The sequence below is a fragment of the Acinonyx jubatus genome, chromosome C1 (assembly GCF_027475565.1).
Source record: "Acinonyx jubatus isolate Ajub_Pintada_27869175 chromosome C1, VMU_Ajub_asm_v1.0, whole genome shotgun sequence".
Lineage (NCBI taxonomy): Eukaryota > Metazoa > Chordata > Mammalia > Carnivora > Felidae > Acinonyx > Acinonyx jubatus.
This window is the reverse complement of record NC_069381.1, coordinates 64650001-64667885: the sequence shown is the minus strand read 5'-3', so window position 1 is coordinate 64667885 and position 17885 is coordinate 64650001. Positions and strand designations below refer to the sequence as shown.

The window sequence follows — 17885 nt, the reverse complement described above, 5'->3', positions numbered from 1 at the left end:
ATAAGATTGACTTCAAATTTTATGCTGTTTCAATTATAGTACCCTGCCTCCTTGAATTAAAAGACCTAAGTAATTTACCTATCATTTACCATCTGGGAAGTTTTGCAGAGAATTTAGTGCTGTTCAGGAATTGGAAGTATCTTCGGCCCAAATTTCTGCCTAAGGATTAAGTAGTTGAGCCCTATTTTCTTGGAAAGCAGTGAGAATCGGGGCAGGAAGCTGATGGGAACCAGTGAAGGAATTAAGGAAAGGAAGCTTCCAATCCCCATTCTTTTTAAAGTTTTTTTTTATTATTATTTATTTATTTAGAGAGGGAGAGAGGAAGGGAGCAAGGGAGAGGGAGAGAGAGGGAGAGAGAAAGAGAGAAAGAGAATCCCAAGCAGGCTCCATACTGTCAGTGCAGAGCCCAACATGGAGCTCGACATGGGGCTCAAACCTACGAACCATGAGATCGTGACCTGAGCAGAAACCAAGAGTCAGATGCTTAACCAACTGAGCCACCCAGACACCCCACAATGCCTATTCTTTAGTCATCTATGGATGCCTGTTCTCATATTACTCAACCTTTCAAAGGGAACTTCCAAAACTGCTTCCCAAACCATATCCCATTCAAAATTGCCTTCTGAATCATTCAAGAGCCATCTAGAAGTGGGTAGAAAAAGCATTAAGCTATTGCAATAGTGTTTTTCTTAAGCATCACATGTGTTACAACATTGTTATGGGGCTATTCATGGTTTGAGCCTCCTCAATCAGGATTTAGAAAAGTCTAACATCTGAGATCCATGTAATGGAAGCAAAAAAGTTGTGTCCTTCAGTGAATCCATCTGCATCAGGTTCACCTACCATGCTTGGGTCTACTCCAGATCTAAGGGAAAAGATTCTCTGAGGTTGGGGGATAGAGATCTCCCTTCTTAAAACTAGCTCCAAGGTAATACTGTCATCAAAACTCAGCTCAGAAATTATATCTTCAAGGAAGACTTTTTTGAACATTCACCCAGGCTTGAGAACTGCCTCAACACTTCCTCTTATTTTATTCACTTTATCTGTCTCACCTGCAACATTGGTTTCCAAGAGGGCAGCAACTTTGTCTCCTTGCTCACTCCTGATCCCCAGGGTTTTGAACAGTGTTGATGACTTGAATGGGCAATTCTTACACACTCTAAACATAGACAGCCAGATACTAGGGTCAAAGCTAGTCCAGAGTATGCACGGTCCTCCAAGGTATGGCTCCTGACTACCTCTCCCAACCTTCCCTACTTCAACTCTCTGCTTCACACTCAATACTCCGATAAGATTCAACTGCTTGTTGCTCTTTGCACACTCCCTTAATTCTCCGTGTTTTTGCTTAATTTGTCCTTTCTTATTCTGAGCCCCTGTCACTATGTCCATTCAGACACTCCTCCATATACATGTCCATGCCACTCTCTGGAAAATTCCTTCCACTTATTTTTAAGTTTCTGCTGAGGCATATTCTCCTTTCAGAACTCTCTTCTATTCCCACTACCCCAGAAAAATTTCTTTTCTCTGGGATCAGTGACAGCCTATGCATATTTCCATCTTTGCCCTTAACACATTACTTAATAATCATGTTTGTCTTCCCCATTAGACTATGAACTAACTCCTTGATGACGCAGACCATATCTTTTTTATTTATCCCCAGTTTCTATCTCAATTTTTGGTACAGAATAGCCATTCAACAAATTACTATTTAACAAATGAATGAACAGACAAGCAAACACAGTCAAATGTACAGGCACAACTGTAAATTGAAACAGGAACATGTGCATCTGAACACTGCCCAAACTGGTGATTGAATTGGTGGATCCCAATAGGGTTTCAGGGCATTTATACATAAAACCAGTCATCTTATGAGATTGGCAAGGAATGTTAAGCCAGAAAGGACGAATAGGTTGTTACATTTAAACTAAGTGGAGAAGAAGCTGAGAATTCTAAGGCTTATTAACTAAGTCATAGCAAGAAAGTAACTCATAAACCTGGGATCAGGTCAGAACAAGTGATTGGCCAAGATGGTAGCCAGAGAACATAGAGGGAAGTAAAGAAGGTGGGAAGAGAGGGGTCCAAGAGAAAGTCCAAAAGACAATGAGTCAGTCATGGTGACTTCTGGGTGAGTAAACTTTCAGCTGCTTAGTGAGCCTGTCATGGCATCTCAAAGTGACAGAGCTCCCTGGATAGGATCTGAAACAACTTGTCACTAAGTTCTAGTTTAAAGAAATGAAAATCATTTTGTGTTTTTGATTAAAAGTCCAGTGTTTTGGTTTCCTATTGCTGCTTTAACAAATTACCATAAACTTAGTGGCTTAAAACATCATGAATGTATTATCTCACAGTTCCAGAGAAGACTTAAAAGGATTGCTCATGGCTAAAATTAGAATATCAGCAGGGCTATTTTCCTTCAGGAACCTTTAGAGGATAATTACTTGCTTGCCAGCTTCCTCTTTCTTTGTTTCATGGCTCTTTCCACCAATGGCCTTACCCTAACCTCTGCTTCCATCATCCACAAGTCCTTCTTTGGCTCTCTCATCTGATCTTCCGCCTCCTTCTTACAAGAATCCTTGTGATCACCTTGGGCCCACCCAGATCATTCAAGAGAATTTCTCTTTACTCAAGATCATAACGTAATCACATTTGCAAAGTGCCTTTTGCCATGTAAGGTAGCATATTTATGGGTTCCTGCATTAGGACAAGAACATTTTGGGAAGACTATTATTCTATCATATTCATCCAAAGGAAAAAAAAAAAACTATTTTAAAAACTGAATCAGGTTTTGGTGGAAACAGTAAGTACATAGCTCTAAACTTCCTGTCAGTGATAGGCAATCAAAAAAGTGACACAAAACCCTGAAAAGAAGGGGGTAGAGAAAGAAAAATTAGTATTGTGTAATAATTTATAGTTTCAACTGGCTTTTTCCCAAGTAAAAATTTAAATGTAAATGTGATGCGGTCACTCCTAAAAAAAGATAACAATTGGACTCTGCTACCTGCTTTTTCACTGGCTATGTACCTCTGCTCTCTAGATCCCCTCTCTGTGAGCAAGGACACACACCCCAAAACTGTAGGTGGTAACCAACTCATGTAGCACAGGGATTCAACCCAAGACTTGAAAAGGAGGAAAGTCTGAGTTTTGTTGTTTTGTTTTGTTCTCTTTAAATAATAATAATAACAGCAAATGCTTTAAAAAGAATCTCTGGGTTTTATTAAAATTATTGAATATAAAGATAGAAAAGATTTGATATGCCTTACATGATCAAGATCGAGTATACATTTTCTGCCCAGCTGGGACAGAGACAGATTACAAACTCATTAGTAGATAGTGGCAGATGGTGCTAGTAGGGGTGAGTGCTGAATAAATCAGGACTGCAAAGGTGGGAGTTGTTGATGAAAGCAATATCATTTACCCTTCCTTCCAGCCACAAGAGAAGAAAAGTTATAAGCAAATAGCTGGTAACATTGGCAGACTCTTAATATGTTTCCTTCATTTGTCTCTCCCTTTTCCTCTTTGGATAAAATGGACAAGACGCAAAAGAAAAGTTCAGAGCTCTTTTCAAAGCCTTGACTGAGGGTCTAATTTTTTTTAAGACAACTTAGTTTATCCCCATAAAGTTGTTCTCACTTTATCAAGTCAGGTTACTCAATTTCTAAAGTGTTGAGGACTTGGTTTGTTTAAAACAAGAAAGATATCTACATGTTTATCAGCACTAGAGAAGGAGCCCATAGAAAGAGCTAAAAATATAATCAAAGAGGAAATAACTTGATTCCTGGATACGTTTTTTTTTAAAGAATAGATAAAAAATCACCAGCACAAGAGTGAGAGGATCTGTGTTTCTCAGAAACTGGATGAGAGCGGAGATGACGCTATGAAACTTGATGAGGATGGGGAAAGGCAAGGCAAGTTTATCCATTAATTTCAGGGCAGAAGCAAAACAAAACAAAACAAAGCAGATGAGATTTGAGGGCAATGATGAAGTTTTGGAACAGTCACTGAGAACCATCAGGATGAGGAGCTGTCCATATTATCAAACAGTTTTGAAGGCCATTCTGAGATCTGAGACTACCAATTTACAGAGGAAAAAAAAATCCACACAATTATATGACTTTTTCCAGTAGTCTAATGTAGAAGTAGACAAACTTGTTGGCTGGATTGATCCAAGTGTGAGGGTCTACAGGATGAATGGGATAAAAAACAGTAAGACACAGGGGTGCAGACCAAACAATCATTAAAGCTAAAGAAGAGTATGTGATAGGGGCAGGGGAGAGGTGCACTGAAACATGAAAAGGACAAGGCCACATTGAGCCTTGACTATAAGTACTCTGGCTGCACAATGAACAATACAACTGAAGACTGGAGGCAGACAGACCATGAGGAAGCTATCACACTAATCCTAAAACAGAGATTACAAAGATCTGAACTGGCAAAGGTAGTATATTAGTTTCCTGTGGCGGCCACAATAATTTACCACAAACTGGATGGCTAAAGGCAACAGAAATGTATTCTTTCACTGTCTCACATTTCTGGAAACCATAAATTCAAAATCTTTCTTTGCCTCTTCCTGCCTTGTGTGGTCATCATTTCTTGACTTCTTTGACTGATGGCCACATCCCTCCAATCTCTGGCCACTGTCACCTTCACCTTCATATCACCTTCTCCTCCATGTGTCCATGTCTTCTCCTCCTGCCTTTCTTTTATAAGAACACTTTGTCATTGGATCTGGAGTCCACCCAGAAAATCCAGGATAATCTCATGTCAAGAACGTTAATTTAATTATGTATGTAAAGACCCTTTTTTCCGTATAATGTAACAATCAAAAGTTCCAGGGATCTGGATATGAACATATATTTTGGGGACCACCATTCAACCCATTATAGGTAAAAAGTGTGAAGAGGGAGAAACAAATCTGAGAACTATTTGAGAGGTACAGTCAGCATAATGTGATGTTTGATTGGCTGTGGGAGGGAAGGGGAGAGAGGAGTCAAGAATAACTTTTAACTGGCCACCTGGATGATACTACCTACTGAGATAGGAAACATGGACAGGGGTGCCTGAGTGGCTCAGTCAGTTAAGCATCTGACTTCAGCTCAGGTCATAATCTCATGGTTCGTGAGTTCAAGCCCCATGTAGGGTTTTGTGCTGACAGCTCAGAGCCTGGAGACTACTTCATATTCTGTGTCTCCCCCTTTGTATTCTCCCCCATTCACTCACTCTCACTCTCACTCTCTCTCAAAAGTAAATAAACATTTAAAAATTAAAAAAACAGAAAACACGGACATAAGAAACCACTGAATGAAGAATATGGCTTCCCTTTAAACATGCTGATTTTGAGGTACCCATGAAACATCTAGATGGAGATATTCAGCAGATAGCAGGACCTATGCATCTGACTCAAATGAGAGAGCTGGTCTCAAAAAAGCGATTAGGGAGCTTATGAGCATAAAAGCGGTAATTCAAAACCTCATAGAGAAACAGATTCTTAACTATGGAGAACAAATAGCGTTGCCAGAGGAGAGGTGGGTAGGATTAAGAGTACACTTACCATGGTGACCATTGAGTCATGTATTGAATTGTTGAATCACTATATTGTACAGCTGAAACTAATATAATACTGTATGTTAACTACACTGGAATTAAAATAACAAAACTTTAAAAATAAAAACCTCAAAGAGGATAGTATTGTTCAAAAAAAAAATAATAGGTGACAAGAATTACAGAGGATTAGAAATGGACACCTGGCAGTTTAAGGGGAGACAAGGGAGGAGCAGCCCATGAAAGAGACCAAAAATGAATGGTCAAACAGGTATGAATAATTCCAAGAAGATGTAGTATCCAGGAGCCAAGAGAATAGTTTCGGGAAGTGGGAGGAAATAAGCAATGTCAAATGCAGGAGAGAGGACAAGTGAGGAAAGTGTTGAAGCAGATGACAGAGGGGGAGATGTATCATGTGGGTGTCCAGATGAAAAGCAGTCCAGACAATGAGAAAACACATATAAAAACCATGAACATTTAGGCATGCTCAAAGAACAACAAGGAGGCCAGTGTGGTTGGAACAGAGTGAGCAATAGAAGTAAGTAAAGGACTGAGAGGTAACAGGAGTCCTGGTCATATAGGTCCTGTCTGGCCATTGTAAAGAGTTTGGCTTTTGTTTGGAGTGAATATGAGAAGCTATCAGAGGGGTTTCTGCAGAGGAGTGACATGATCTGACTTCTGTTTTAACAAGGCCACTTGGGCAACTATGTGAGAATAAGAGACAAGGCTCCAAAGACCTACTGGAGACAGACTGTAAAAGGAAAGATGTAAGTAAGGAGATAGTTTAGGAGAGAGTACTGCAACATCTCAACAAGAGATTATGGCAGCTCGGACCAAAAATCATATTCTTCCACATGTAAATAGTGGGCCTGCTCTACAAATAAAACTTCAAGGTACAGATCTAGTCCTGTATTCCAACCAGATGGCCTACCTTAAGCCTCTTCTATAAAATAATTTTGATGCAGCCACTGTGTAGGATGCTTTGAGGAGCACTAAAGTGCAAAGTACAAAAGTGAGAACAAGAAATAAGACTCAAAATATATGTTGGAGACAGATTGTAGAGATCTAGGAAAGAAACCAAACTACTTCTGAAAAATCTCACTTGACTGTCTTACAACATATTGCATTGCACACTACAAACTTGTAAGTACACATATGTTTCTCCCATAATTCACCGGAAAACCCAGTGATTCATTCCTCAGCAAGAAGGATCCTGGAAAAGTTTGATTAAATTGAAGCCACTAGTGCTGCATCAGTGCTGAAAAATTCATGCTCAAGAGGAAAAAAAGTTAAAGGTGTTCTTCATTAGACTATGAGCCAACTGCACATTCTCAATATCCCCCCCATATCAGGAATTGCAATTAATATTGTGAAATCATGCAGCAAATTGAATAACATTGCTTCACAAACTCTCTGGGTGTTGTATGAGACATTTAAAGGGTCAGAGCTTGGCAATAGCTTAGCACTATGCGGAAATGACCAAGGGATATGCTCTACCTTTGGAGCCTCTCAGTCACTCAGGAAATTCTGAATTAAGGGAACAAGCTATTGCACATACAAACTGTATTCACTCTGAAATTTATTAGTGTTGCTACAACATCTTCTATTCAAATGCAGCCAGATTCTCTCCCATGGGCATATGATTTCCACTGAATCCAGGAGGAATTATGCCAATCTCAGAAGAGTACAATTGTTTCTTCAGCATTTGACAGCAAAACTAACATTTTAGTGCTGAAAATAAACATGCACATCCCAGCATTCTTTCATCCAGAAACATGTTGCACCTGAAGGTTTGATTTCCAGATCAGCTCACAAATGTTTGTTTAATCCACACTGTTCCTAAAATACTTTATAAACAGTACCCTTGGACCTACCAACATGAGAACTTTGTTTCTGTTGATTTAATGAATATTTTTGCAACACTGGTTGCATGCCAATCATTGTGCTTGTACTGGGATTTCAGAGTTGTAGAATACAGAGAACACAGTTCTTGCCCTCAAGGGCTCACCTTGGACATGGTGATGACTATTTAGATGCAACTCTAAAAGCATGAAACATGACAGAAAAAACTGATGAGCTGGACTTCATTAAAATTAAAATTTTTTTTCTCTATAAAAGGCAATGTCAAGAAAATTAGATGAGCCACAAATTGGGAGAAAATATTTGCAAAAGACATTTTTTTTAACGTTTATTTATTTTTGAGACAGAGAGAGACAGAGCATGAACGGGGGAGGGTCACAGAGAGAGGGAGACACAGAATCTGAAACAGGCTCCAGGCTCTGAGCTGTCAGCACAGAGCCCGACGCGGGGCTCGAACCCACGGACCATGAGATCATGACCTGAGCCAAAGTCGGGCGCTTAACCAACTGAGCCACCCAGGCACCCCGCAAAAGACATTTTATAAAAGCCTGTTATCCAAAACCCAAAGATCTTTTAACACTCAACAATAAGAAAATAAGTCACCTGATTAAAAAGTGGGTCAAAGACCTTAACAGACACCTCACCAAAGAAGATATACAGATGGCAGGGGCACCTGGGTGGCTCAGTCGGTTAAGCATCTGACTTCAGCTCAGGGCATGATCTTGCTGTTTGTGGGTTGAAGTCTCTCATTGGGCTCCGTGCTGACAGCTCAGAGCCTAGAGCCTGCCTCGGATTCCGTGTCTCCCTCACTCTCTGCCCCTCCCCTGATCACTCTCTCCCTCTTTCTCTCTCTCTCAAAAATAAACATTAGAAAAAAATTTTAAAAGATACAGAGATGGCAAATAAGTATATGAAAGATGCTCCACATCATATGTCATTAGGAAAATGCAAATTCAAACCAATGAGATATGACTACACACCTATTAGAATGGCCAAAATCTAGAACACTGACAACACCAATGCCAACAAGGATATGGAACAATAAGAACTCTCATGTGTAGCTGGTGAGAATGCAAAATGGTATAATCACTATAAAAGTTTGGCAGTTTCTTACAAAACCAAACATTTTCTTACCATACAATCCAGCAATCACACTCCTGGGTATCTACCAAAAGAAGTTGAAAACTTACTTCCACACAAAAACCTGCACAGATGTTTATAGCAGCTTTGTTTATAATTACCAAAAATTGGAAGCAACCAAGATACCCTTCAGTAGGGGATTGGATAAATAAATTATGGGAAATCCAGACAATGAAATATTATTCAGTGCTAAAAAGAAATGATCTTTGAAACAATGAAAAGAAATTGAGGAACCTTAAATAGATATTACTAAGTGAAAGAAGTATGATTCCAATTATATGACATTCTGAAAAAGTCAAATCTATGGAGACAGTAAAAAGACCGGTGGTTGCCACAGGTCAGGAGGAAAGAAAGGATAAATAGGTAGAGCACAAGTAATTTTTAGGGCTGAAAATATACTCTGTATGATATTGTAATGATTATAACATAATACATGTCATTAGACATTTGTCCAAACCTATAGAATATATAACATCAAGCATGAACCCTAAGTTCACTATGGACTTTGGGTGATTACAATATGTTGGTATAGGTTCATCAATTATAACAAATGTACTACTCTGGTGAGTGATGTTGATAATTAAGGAGGTTATGTATGTGTAGGGGCAAGGATATATGGGAAATCTCAGCAGCTTTCACCCAATTTTGCTAAGAACCTAAAATGACTCTAAAAAAAATAAAGTCTTCTAAAAAAATGTTAAAGACATACAAAGGCAATTCAAAACAAAAAAAAGCAACACATAAGATCAATAAACAAATTTTAATCTCAATGGTTTTAAAAAAAAAAAGTTAATGTTTGTTTTAAGAAAGAGAGACAGAGCAGAAGCAGGGGAGGAGCAGAAAGAGAGAGGGAGACACAGAATCTGAAGCAGGCTCCAGACTCTGAGCCGTCACCACAGAACCCGACACAGGGTTTGAACCCACAAACCAAGAGATCATGACCTGAGCCGAACGTTTAACCACCTGAACCACCTAGGCACCCCTCTCATTAAAAGTTTTAAATGCAAAGTCACATAATATGCCACTTTTTCATCCCAGATATGGAAAAGGTAAGGAAAAAATGGTCATTGTCATACATTCCTGGTGACAGCATCTATTGATGCAACATTTGACAAGACAATTAAGCAAGTCATATCAAATACCTTTAAAAGGTGCACAACTTTTGACCCAGTAATTTTATTTCTAGGAATTTATCCCAAGTAAATAACTATGCACATGCACAAAAATGCATACACAAGAATATCTTAGTAGCAAAACATACACATACACAATAAAGAATTAAATGAAGCATAGCGTGCCCAAACAATAAAATGCTGTGAAATCCTTAAAATTGACACACTAGAAGAAAACTTAATTATTGAAAGATTTACACTAACATACACCAAAGATATAAATGAGAAAATATTGTCCACTAAAAGATTAACAGTGTTAGGATTATGGGATTTTTATCTTCTTCTTTGTGTTTGTCTGTTTGTCCTAAATTTTCTGTAATAAGCATGGGCTGCTTCTGAACAAAAATATTTTTTAATGTTTATTTATTTTTGAAAGAGAGAGAGCAGGGGAGGAGCAGAAAGAGCGGGAGACAGAAGATCCAGAACAGGCTCTATGCTGACAGTAGAGAGCTCGATGGGGGGTCGAACTCATGAACAGTGAGATCATGACCTGAGCCAAAGTCAGACACTTAACTGACTGAGCTACCCAGGGGCCCCTGAGAAAAAATGTTTTCATTGTTTGATCCCCTCTTCAAAAATCCTACTGAAAAGAAATTTCCTACCTTGTGTTAGGCACTTTGAACAAACTATCTCTGATCCTTAGTATTGTATAACAAAGTAGCTGCTATCTCTGCATTTTCAGTGAAAAAAAACTGAACAAGGCAGTAGTAAGTTTCCTAACGTGACTCAGCTTCTGTGATGGTTAATTTTATGTCATCTTTATTGGGCCATTAGGCACCCAGATTAAACATTATTTCTGGGTGTGTCTATGAGGGACATTTCCCAATGAGAGTAGTATTTTAATGGATGGACTCAGTGATGTAAATTCCCCTCCCCAGTGTGGAAGGGTCTGAATAGAAAAAAAGCAGAGGAAGGAAGGATTTGCCCCTTCCTGGATGCTTGAGCTGGGACTTCTGTCTTCTCCTGCCTTTGGACTGTGATGTATACCATTGACTCTTAGAGTTCTCAGGCCTTTGGAGCTACACCACTGGCTTCCCTGGGTCTCCAGCTTGCAGATGGCAGATGGTGAGCCAATTTCTCATAACAAATCTAGATAGATAGACAGATCAATCAATCTATAAATCAGTCCTATTGGCTCTGTCTCTCTGGAGAATGCTAATACAGATAGTAAGGAGCAAGGCCAGAATACAGCCTAGAACTTCAGCTATTACTATTCACAATGTCCAGCTGTCTTTAAGACTACTGAATCAGCCATCAAAACTTTTCCACAGTAGTGACAGCACTGGGTTCTAACCACCATTGGCCCAAAATTTAAAAATTGCTGGGTGCTTGGGTAGCTCAGTCAGTTAAGCATCCGACTTCAGCTCAGGTCATGATCTCACAGCTCATGGGTTTGAGCCCCACACAGGGCCCTGTGCTGACAGCTCAGAGCCTGAAGCCTGCTTTGGATTCTGTGCCTCCTTCTCTCTCTGCCCCTTCCCTGCCCATTGATTCTCTCTCTCTCTCTCTCTCTCTCTCTCTCTCTCTCTCTCTCAAAAATAAATAAACAAAAAAATTGCTAAAGCAGGCAAGAAGCCAATAATGGTTTAGAAGCAATAGTATTAAAAATAGGCTTCTATCCAAGGATCTATATAAAGTACTATAAGCTGCACAGAACAAAGGAATCAGATGGGGTTACTTCCTCTGAAAACTTCAATAACACAATCTTTAAATTTTTTTTTCAACTTTTTTTTTTTATTTATTTTTGGGACAGAGAGAGACAGAGCATGAACGGGGGAGGGGCAGAGAGAGAGGGAGACACAGAATCGGAAACAGGCTCCAGGCTCCGAGACATCAGCCCAGAGCCTGACGTGGGGCTCAAACTCACGGACCGCGAGATCGTGACCTGGCTGAAGTCGGACGCTTAACCGACTGCGCCACCCAGGCGCCCCAATAACACAATCTTTAAACGTAGAGAAAAATCCATCAAAATCCAAGATTTAATAAGTTTGACACACTTCAGTGGAGGATCAGACCACATGCTTCACTCCTTCAAAAATGTTGATTATAATTATAACCATTCTATATACTACTTCTCAGTCTCATTTCCTACCTCCACTTAGAAGCATGGAAACATCAAAGTCAGGACAATGCTACCTGTCATAGTCTATAGGTCATCCTTCACATTACCAGCTTCAGAAGCTTTGGGAATTCTCCTAAATCATTTGCTTCCCTCAATAATTTCATTAGGGCTTCTTGACTATATTGATATATTCAACCTTGAAATAATGAGTTCCATAATTTATCACTCTCTGAATGGGCAGCATTATCTTCCATAACTTTCTTCAAGCTATATAAAGAGTTTCCCCATTAATCTAGTGTAGAGAGCATTGCAAGAAAAGTCTATATTTTGTGTTAATTATTACTTCAAACTTCAACCTTAATTTTAGTCTTTCTGTAGTCTTCCACCAAAAGAAATTCTCATTACAACATACCCTGCCAGGTACTATGTTGCTTTTTTTTATTATTATAACAGTCCTATTAGAACCTTATATTCTGAATTTGTTGGTGCTTAAGGAAAACAGCTTTGCCTGTAATTCATTGTGCCCTGACCTTATGACACCAACTTATACTTGGCCAATTAGGGACAAGGCCAAACTGCATTATTCTTAGGTCTATTCAGTTAATAAATGACACTTATTTCCTTCATATAATCTTTAACAAGAACTCATAAATTGCATTCATTATGCCTCAAGAGATGAGGTAATGGTAATTCAGGTGGGCACATCTGAAAAGATTTGTCAGTTTCCTATTCCATTCTAGCCAGATTTTTTGGAAAACATTGGGAAAAGACTGAAATTTCCCACCAGCCTGAGACTTCATGCAAGTTTTTACAACATTAACTGGAAAAAACAAGATTCCCAACATGGCACCCAACAGACCTCGGCACATAAAATCAATAAGCACTGTGATTCACTGCAGCAGGCAGATGTTCTTTATGGAACCTCAAAAGCCAAACCAAAAAAAGGACATTGCTGAATCCATTATGGAAAAGAATGGATACCAAGTCTCCATAATACTCTAATTCCATGGCTTTTGAGTGTCTTGAAAGCCTGGCAAGTGTTCATAAACGTTTTATAATGCTTGTGGTCTTGAAGCAATGTCTGAACTCTTTCCAATGGAGTGAAAATTGCTTCTGTTGTCCTTGGAAGTACTGCTGCCACACTACCGGTTGCAAACTCAGACGTAGTGATATGCTCTCAGAGACGACAAGATAAGGCCTCATACAGACCAAGCCTAAGTGCCAGTGTAGTTGTCTTCTGCATCGGTAGGGGGAAGGAATCCACAGTACAAGTTTTGAAAGCCATCCCTCCTGAACTGAAGCACTGCATCCCAGGTTTTGATTCCACACAGCTGCTACCGAGAGAGGACCTTCTGAACCGGAAATGGGATTGCTACATGAAAGCTGCACAGCAGCCACACAAATAATGCTTCATTTCACCATTTGCAGCATAAGGTGATGGATCTTGTTTTGAAAATGTTAGGACTGGCAGCCTCTTTTCATGAGCTTCTGAATCCGCCATGTTGCTTGAGATCTTTCTTACTCGGGGCACCTACGTGGCTCAGTCAGTTGAGCGTCCAACTTTGGCTCCAGTCATGATCTCCCAGCTTGCAGTTTGTGAGTTCCAGCTGCACACTGGGCTGGCTGCTGTCAGCCTGTCAGCGCAGAGCCTGCTTTGGATCCTCTGTCCTCCTCTCTGCCCCTCCCCCACTTGCACTCCCTCAAGAATAAACATTAAAAAAATAAAAGATCTTTCTTACTCAAGAAGGATTTCTTTAACCCACTGCAGCGGGCTGAACCCATTGCAGCAGGCCCCCAGCTCCATGCCCTGTCGCCAGCAGCCCACAGGTGGCAAGCCCACAAGCCCTCATCTACATTGCTTTTCACACTTGGAGCAATTGGCATACGGATATATCATATAGTCAGCTTTATATCAGAAACCTAAAAAATTGTTCCCAGAAAACTGACAAATTGGAAAAAGGAGCACAATCTTTAGATGAATTTTCCAAAAATCATTTAAGTTATTCCAAATATTTATAAAAACCTTTCTCAACAATGTCAACCAAAACTCACTGAAAGAGGCTGTGAATTTGAGATGAAGATCATTTCCCTTCCTCTAAGTTGATTCAAAGAGAGGAATGGAGAAATTAGAAAGATAAAAATATCTTAAAACTGTAGTGTAATCCTGTATTCCATACACTGAGTCAAATGCTTTAAGACTCGTTATAGAGTTCCCAGTTTACTTGATTTAGAGCTTAGGGAGTTCTCCACAGTACAGAATATAATTGTGTCTCATTTATTGTGGATTAGGTATAGTATAAAATTTGTGGTCATTTGATAATGGAAACCAAGTCCATTGACAGGAGTCTAACCTCTTTGTTGCAAAATAAGAATATTTCATTATTTTGATTTTCGTCCCCCTTTTACCATGACAGCAATCTCTGTTAGCAATACCACCTATCCTGCACTTCTACTTCTACTCTCTCTTTCCTACCCCACAGCCAATACGAGTTAACTAGATTCCCTTCAAAGAGAAGAGATTCTAACACTAAAACAAAACTCTCACTCCTAAGGAAACCCTCACTTAAAAAAAAAAACTTAAAGAATTTTCCAAAAGTGTAAAAGATACCAGCAGCTGCTGTGTTTCATAATACAAGATAATGTTCATGTGGAAAAACTGGGTGAGAATCCAGGAAGCATCCAAAGTGATTGTCTTTGTGAAGTAAACATCTGTGTTGATGGGAAATTAAGACATACGCACACATCTGTATTCAGATGTCAAACACAATTCCCAAGGGAAGCATTAGACTTCCACTAGTTTTTTGGAAAATAATAATAAAGATCTCCTAAGCTTTGCAAAATTTTGTACAATAGCAGTCAAATGCAACTATACCAGACTAGGTCTTTCATCTGTATGTTCTGGGAAATAATTAGGAGAATTGGAACTGATTGTTGTAAATTCTTTTTAATAATTTGAGCATCTTCACCAACTCCTACACTGAGCCTATGATCCTTCTGTGCCACCAATGCCAGTCATGGAATTTGTTTATGATGACAGTTTCTTTCCTAGTCTAGTCATTGATTTTTCCATTCTACAACACACTTAGTCATGAGTGTTGTTTATGTACTCAGTTACAGAAACATTCCTGCACACCATGAGCAGTGGGGGCTGTCACTCATGTGCCACTACCTTGAAAAAATACACATCTCTTCCCCCCATTCTCATTCTCCCTTCCAAGGATAACTCACAGTGGAAAGATTACTTCACCGGTTTTATAAAATGTACTAGAGCAATCCCACTTCCTAAAGGAACCACGCCCTTGTCGTCAGAAAAACAGAATACTGGGGAAACACAAAAATAAGAAAATGATGGGGCGCTTCAGTGGCTCAGTTGGTTGAGTGTCCAACTCGATTTCAGCCCAGGTCATGATCTCACAGTTAGTGAGACTGAGCCCCTGCATGAGGCTACACACTGACAGCAGGAGCCTGCTTGGGATATTCATTCATTCTCTCTCTCTCTCTGTCTCTCTCTCTCTCCCTCTCTCTCAAAATAAATAAATAAAAACTTTTTTAAAAATAAGAAAGTGATATATGTGAGCCTATCCCAACTCCTTTTGAAGATCAGCCCCCTGAGGGCAGAAAATATTTCTTCTTGGTGTTTCTTCTGGTACCAAGTTGCCTATGCAAGTGAATTCACCAAAGAAACTAATGATGAAACCCAAAAAGCATTCTTACTATTCCCTCTATTTTTAGTGTCTTTCAATAAAACTACCTTTTAAAAAAGAAAGAGATAAAGGAGCAAGGATAAATAGAGAGGGTGAAGAAGCAAAGTAGCACTTTACAAACACCCATCTCCAAGCCTCAGAGACAACCCTCAAGGTACATATTCTTATGCTTATTTTTTTAATTTTTTTAATGTTTATTTGTTTTTGAGAGAGAGAGAGAGACAGCCTGAGCAGGGGAGGGGCAGAGAGAAAGAGGTAGACACAGAACATGAAGCAGGTTCCAGGCTCTGAGCTGTCAGCACAGAGCCCAAGGTGGGGCTCGAATCAGGAGCTGTGAGATTATGACCTGAACCAAAGTCGGATGCTCAACCGACTGAGCCCCCCAAGCACCCCTCTTATGCTCACTTTTAAAATAAAGAGTTTAAGGCTTATAAAAGGAGGTAAGGGACTCCTGGGTGGCTCCGTCGTTTGAGTGTCTGACTTCAGCTCAGGTCATGATCTTGCGGTTCATGAGTTCAAGCCCCACAATGTGCTCTGTGCTGACAGCTCAGAGCCTGGAGCCTGTTTCAGATTCTGTGTCTCCCTCTCTCTCTGCCCCTCCCCCAACTCGTGCTCTGTTTCCCTTTCTCTCAAAAATAAACACTAGAAAAAAATATTTTTAATGAAATAAAATAAAATAAAAGGGGGTAAGTTGTTTGTGGCACACAACTAAAAATTGTCAGAGCGAAGTTTCAAATTCACTGATGAGTACCTAGAATTTAGCATTTATATATTGCCAGGTAAGTGCAGAGCTTTTGGCAATTGATCCTGAATGAAAAAAAAAAAAAAACCAGACTACTATCATCTCAGTATCTGATAAAGTTAGTGCAGTCGAAACCTCATCTTAGCCAGAAAACAATCTTAGGAGAGCATCCATAAAATTTCTTAAAACTTAAAAAGTTTGTTTTTTTAATTTTTTTAATGTTTATTTATTCTTGAGAGAGACAGACAGACAGAGCATGAGCAGGGGAGGGGCAGAGAGAGAGGGAAACGCAGAATCTGAAGTAGGTTTCAGGCTCTGAGCTATCAGCACAGAGCCCAACGTGGGGCTCGAACTCATGAGCCGAAGCCAAAGCCAGAAGCTTAACCGACTGAGCCACCCGAGCACCCCAAAACTTAAAAAGTTTTAAGCAACACAACTTCCTGATGAGTCCTTTGTAATAACTACAAAATGTGTATATAATGAAGCAAGTTGTTTTATAAGGTTATTGCCTACAAACTAGTAAAGAGTTGGAGGACTGTATTAGTTTTCTATTGCTGAGTAATAAATTACCACAAATTTAACAGCTTTTTAAAAATACCACTTATTAATGCACAGTTTTGTAGATCAGAAGTCCAGCATAGTATGCCTGGGTTCTCTACTCCTAGTACTACAAGGTTGAAATAAAGGTGTTGGGCACCTTGTCTGGGGCTCTGAGGAAAAGTCCACTTCCAAATTTATTTTTGTTGTCAGAATAATTCACTTCCTTGCAGTTGTAGGACCGAGGTCCCCATTTTCTAGATAGTTGATGCCAACCCAGAGAAGACTGACTGCATTTGAATGGTTATGTGTCTAGGTCAGGCACACCTGGATAAAGTCAACTGTGCCATGTAACATGACCTAATCACAGGAGTAAAATTCCACAAATTCTGTCTGGGGAATTAGGGAGAACATATATAGCAGAGGCAGGGGTAAAAATCTTGGGAGCCATCCTAAAATTCTGGTAGAAAGTGGACAGATTGAAAGTAGTATATCTGACATATTGAGCAAAAGAAACCAAACACAAAAGGGTACATACTGTTCTATTCCATCTATATGAAGTTCAAAATAGGCAAAACTAATCAGTGCTGTCAGATAAAGTCAAGTAGTGGTGACCCTTAGTGTCAAACAACAGTATATAGGAAAAAAAGGATTTATTCATTCAACAAGTACACATTGAATGCCTCTCAAAGCTAAATAAAGTGAATTTCATGGCAATCAAGATAAGGCCTCTGTCCTCAAGTAGCTTAAAAATCTATCAGGGAAGGGCGCCTCGCTGGCTGAGAGCATGTGACTCCTGATCTCAGGGCTGTGACTGTGAGCACCATGTTGGGGGATGGGGTAGAGATTACTTTAAAAAATAAAATCTTTTAAAAAGGTAATCTATCAGGGAAAACAGAGACTAATAGTCTACAGACTAAGAAGCTAATAAATAAATATTTACCATGAATTGTGATAAGCCTCACACATGGAAAAGTAGGAGGTACTCTGAGAACATAGAGTAGAGGAACCCAAAGTGGTTTAGGGGGCCAAAAAGTGATATTTAAACCAAGACCTGAAAAAATTTAGGTAGGCAAAGAAGGGGTAATAGTTGACTTGGTGACACTGGTTGATTGTGAACTGATCATCAC

The 17885-nt window shown here is 39.5% G+C and overlaps 1 protein-coding gene and 1 pseudogene across 2 annotated transcripts in view; both read right to left on the bottom strand.

The window, feature by feature from the left end:
• The window catches only part of PTGFR (prostaglandin F receptor), a 280923-nt gene that overhangs the window by 235153 nt on the left and 27885 nt on the right, over positions 1 to 17885 (bottom strand). The gene's annotated exons all lie outside the window — the stretch shown is intronic.
• Positions 7926 to 14282, bottom strand: LOC106969733 (mitochondrial nicotinamide adenine dinucleotide transporter SLC25A51-like; annotated as a pseudogene).